Below are 5,173 nucleotides of genomic sequence, written 5' to 3'. Positions count from 1 at the left end.
AAAAGCGACAACATTGTCGTCGATTTTAATAGCTATATTTTTTATTCATTTTTTTATTTGAAAATAGTAGACAATTAATACCAATAAATTTTTAAATATAAAAATAAAATTTATACTAAAGATTAAAAAATGAGGCAAATAAATTTTTGAAGAATATTCTATTATTATGTATCAATATGATGCCTAATAATATTGATTCACAAGAAGAAAACTATACATATAAAAATACTGAAATACACGTAAAATTAAATAACAAAACAACTTCCAAACTTTTTTCCATTATGTGTGCTAATTATGAAACTTTACATATAAAAATACTGAAATAAGGTGAAGAGAACTACTCGCTTACAAGACCCAAGAACTTAAACTAAACTTCAAAAAGGTTTTGATGAAAAGGAACAAAGCTTTGGGCTTCAAAGTTCAAACACTACATATTATAGTTTCCAATCTATGGGATCTATTCCCCTTTTCTCCAGAAGCTGGTTTGTGCGAGAGAAGTGCCTGCTCAGATGGATTCAGAATACACAAGATAGAAAGTAAGCATGAAAACTGGTTTAGGGGGATGATAAATAGATAACTGATTAACGTGGTTTTCAAAATATTTTTTTAGTAATATATGAGATCTACGTCTCTATTCATTTAAGTGGAAACCAAGATATGGCTCAATGTGTCAGCGGAACAGAATGTGAAACAGCTATTTCAGATCACTTGCCATGAAGATGAATAATGAAAACCAGTGGTGGAGTAGGAGAAAAGTGAAAAATGTTTTTTAATACAATAATGCCAAGTTGATGAAAGAGATTAAAAGAATGTTTGTATTTTAGACTGTGATGACTAAATATATTTGCACTCTCCACTTAATCAACCAAGCATGATGCTAACACTTACAACTTCCACTTTAGAACTCTGCAGGTCCTATTATAGAGCAGTAGTATTGTGTATATTATTTACCAATTCAGAAGTTCTTCTTGCGCTCATTATTTACCAAATTAACACAATTAAATTATACTTCAAAACAACCTTACCTGCACCCAAATAAGCCTTTATTTGCAGACAAACCAGAAGGAAGTGCAGCTTGAAGTATATGATGTTTTGTTGCATCAATTAACCTGAGTATGCACTCAATACAAGCTCATCAACAAATTTTGCAGAAATTATCTTCCAAGCAAGGAAAGAAAATAGTCCAAATTAGTTTATAGAAACTCTTCTGGGAGCAGCTTATAATTTTATACATTATAGATGTACATTTGCATAAAAAACATGCTTGTCATCTATTTCTGAAAAAGAGACAATAAATACTTGAAGTTTAATCTTTTCTGATCAAGCTAACTACATAAACCCAGGATGCCGACTCTACATTTAGTTTCTAAAGCTTGTAAGCTTTTAGTGTGTTATACAATAGAGGTAGTACCTAGATTTCTCCCGAGCATAGTTGCCCCACAACAGAAAGACAACACCTTCCCTTTTCTGTGAGATTGTTTTGATAACAGCATCACTAAATTGTTCCCATCCCTTTTTTGCATGAGAGTTTGCTTGATGTTTCCTAACTGAATTCACAAAGTATTTGTTAAAAGTCAACACTTCAGTACAAGCATAAAACACTAAAGATAGGTAAGAACAATATCCCACTAGATTAATCTGCAAATAACACAGCAAAAAATAGTACACATATAACTAAACAAAATAACTGATTGCACGTTCATTAAAATAACTGATTGCACGTCCACTAAAATAATAGCACACCATCCTAATTTGGTTTCCATCTCCAAATCTAGAATACTTTGATTTGTAGGGACCTGAAAATGGAAAAGAAAATAGTTGTTATTAACCTTACATTTCTCTTAACTCTAATTAGTCCTTAGAAATATTTCAACTTCTAGAATGATGATAGACCCTCTTCAGCTACTGTACAATAAACCACAACCTCTAAACTTGAATATTGGGAGTTTGGGACTCTATGAGAAAAAAAGGGGTATTGGGACTCTTGATAGAAATGGAATGTGCGATGTTATCTCAATTCTCAAGTTCAAATAACTTGGTTACTGGTAAATCAATTTGCCAAGAAAATCATGTCACAATACAAAAACAGTTGATGGTACATTGTCAATTTCTCATTCAGCCTACAATAACATTAGTCGCAAGGAATGTACTTTAATTAAATTAATGTGACAAGGATAATAGAAAGTAACAATACTAATAAAAATAATTGTTCTTAAAATACTAAAATGGAAGTCAGATTTTTTTTCCCTCCAAAGAAATGCAGCAGAGCATGGTCGCATTTTACTTTGGTTCATTAGAAAAAGAGCAGGCACTAGGCCAGAAAAAACAACACACATATCGACCCTGCATATGCTTCACCTTTGCAAAAAAAAAATGTGATTACAATGAGCAAAAATTAGAAATTGAATATTGAAGCATCTTCAACGAAAACAAGGATCAAACAGTTCATCTCAATAAAATCAATCCAAAGAAGTGGTTATACTTGGGAATGAAAGAGCCCTACAAGCACAGGAAGCAAGATCTAGCAAATACATAATACTAGACTGAAAACACAGTAACAACATGGTCATCAATGTCAAAACAACATCTATCTTTTGTGATCGATCTTAACTCGTTGGAATGTTAGATAAATGTTTCATGTTTCTTCAATGCAATTAATTATGTATATCTATGTCTATATTATTCCCAATGTAATTAAACTGATCTTAACATTTAGGATTCGTAACAATAAAATTGCATATAGCAAAGTCTAGATTGACATGCAAGAAACAGCAACAACTTCACTTACCAATTCGAGCAAGACGATTTATCTATCGAGGGATGGAGCTTCTGAACTTTAATTTATCCATCAAACGTCTCCCATCATTTTGGTGAGACGATCGCCACTCTCGCCAACGGAGATGTTGAGGACAAGCTTCTGAGGTGAAATGGAGAAAGCAGAAATTGGGGTAAAATGTAACCTGTGAATTAGGGGGAAACGAGTGAGGCGGGGAATAAGAGCGGGGGTAATTTATTGTTGATAAAAATCGACAGAAAAGTAGTCGATTTTAGTTAAAAAATAAATTAACATCCTGACCGTCGATTTTATATAATAGATCTAACACCATTCATTTAATTTTTGCAAAGAATCTCTATCATTTAAATTTATCGACAATAGGGGCCGTCGATATTATAAATATTAAAATAGACGAAGTATTTGTCGATTTTAAAGAAAAAGCATTTTCACCCTATTTACAGTCGACGTTACGACGATAATATTAAAGTCGCCAAAAAAATAGATGACTTTATCATCGATTTTAATATTTTTATTTCTGAATTATTTTTTTATTGTATCGACGAAAAACTATCGAAAAATATCGACATTAAATCTAACCGTCGACTTTTGGCATCGATAATTACAATATTTTTTGTAGTGTCTACAAATTCAACTAAACACAACTTTTTCTTAACATAAAATTTTATCATATAGAATTTATAATTCTTGACTCTTCTAGCATATTTCAGTCAATATAAAGTCTAGCATGTTGGCATCAATTTTGTACCCCTGCAAATATAAACAATGAAAACCAAAATTAAAAAATAACACATAACATTATCTCATCCGAGTAAAAATTAAGTTAGAACTTACAAGTTAAAATTAACTAATTCTTTAAGAATCTATTCTCAAAGTTCAAAACTAGCCAATCAAGAATGCAAATTATCAAGAATTACAAATTCAATATATAAACTTGGGCTAATTAATCACAATTCAATCACAACTTAGTGAGCAAAGTTATTAAATTTACATAAGTATCAATTGTCAAACAATCACTACAAAACACAATTTTCACCAAAATCTTCATAACAAATATACTTGAATTTTTTTTATGCTTTTACACTCATAAAGTTCCATAATGAGGTTTATGTCAAAATACAAGATAAAAACATAGAGAAGCACCTAAACACTATCAAGTAAAACATAAATGGTAAGGTAACTTGGCCTTGTATTTCCAACAATCTTCTATTACACATAAAAAGGAAAATACAGAGAAATAATATATTGATCATTACCAGTTGCTATGATACTCTCACCCAGTGCGAGGATAGCCCCAGGTGGACTCATGAAACAGCTTTTAGGTGCAGTCGTTTGAAACTGCATATACATATGAAATAATAATAAAAAAAAGGAATCTTGTCAAGATGTATAGCTAAGTTATCCTATTGATTTAAAATCATAACATATATCAATAATCAATTAATATAGTGGTATCGAATTGTTCTCCTGCAAACTATTACAAAGTAAGTAAGAAACAAAGAATACGCAATTGAGTTCAAAGCCAAAGTAACTCAATAGTAACAAAAACTAGAAATGGGGAAAAGGAAATGCTAAAAGAGGGGAATAAATAAATAGTTTTAGATATTCACTCTACCTTGAAAGCTACATAGGATTTAATGGTATTTTTAATCCTGATAGCACTCCTAACTTGTTTGCCTGGCTCATCTACAGAAGATAGCAAGGAACGATTAGACATCCACATAACACAAGGATTAGATTGAGCAATCATCCACAACATCAGCACAAAGAATCGTATCTATTGGATAAAGATCAAAATCACGCATTGAGCAAAAAAATATGAACACAAGCAGTGTGTGACGTCAACACATGCTGAATTGCTAAGACAGGAAGACGCAACAGAAGCACAAAGAACTTGCAATCTTTTTGCTAACTATCTCATTTATTAAACCTATTACTTTCAGACTTTATGGTTGAGACTTGTCGATTAGAAACATCCATAGGATTTACCTGATGATAAGTAGGCTAAACTGTACAAAGTATTTAATCTTCCATAGCATGTACATTAGGGTGTCACATTGTTAACATGAAAATTTAACGTCCTAAAAGAGAAAACATGAATACAGAAAAGCATTCAAGGCACACAAAATGGATGGACCTGTTTTGTTATAATTTATAAAGGTAAATGTACGTTAGCAGGAATTCATGTTGAATGCTTATCTGCCAACTTTTCATCTAAATCAAATTCTCAAGTTCCAACATCATAACAAGCATGAAAAATTTGCTACCAAATTTTCAATAAAAACAATAAGATTAGTAACGTACTTAACCCTGTGCAAATTAGACACCTCTGTAATAGTTTTTCTCATCTTTGAGGTCTCTCGATTGATCTGAGTCTCA

At 31.5% G+C, this 5,173-nt stretch overlaps 1 long non-coding RNA gene across 1 annotated transcript; it reads right to left on the bottom strand.

The window, feature by feature from the left end:
* Positions 1,171-3,052, bottom strand: LOC107648235. Its single transcript, XR_002348872.1, has 2 exons — positions 2,789-3,052; positions 1,171-1,547 (listed from the first exon to the last, which is right to left on the bottom strand). It is a non-coding gene; the product is annotated as an uncharacterized LOC107648235 (long non-coding RNA).

The sequence above is a fragment of the Arachis ipaensis genome, chromosome B06 (genome assembly GCF_000816755.2).
Source record: "Arachis ipaensis cultivar K30076 chromosome B06, Araip1.1, whole genome shotgun sequence".
Classification (NCBI taxonomy): Eukaryota; Viridiplantae; Streptophyta; class Magnoliopsida; order Fabales; family Fabaceae; genus Arachis; species Arachis ipaensis.
Note: the sequence above shows the minus strand (reverse complement) of the source record. Positions and strands in the feature narration are given on the sequence as shown.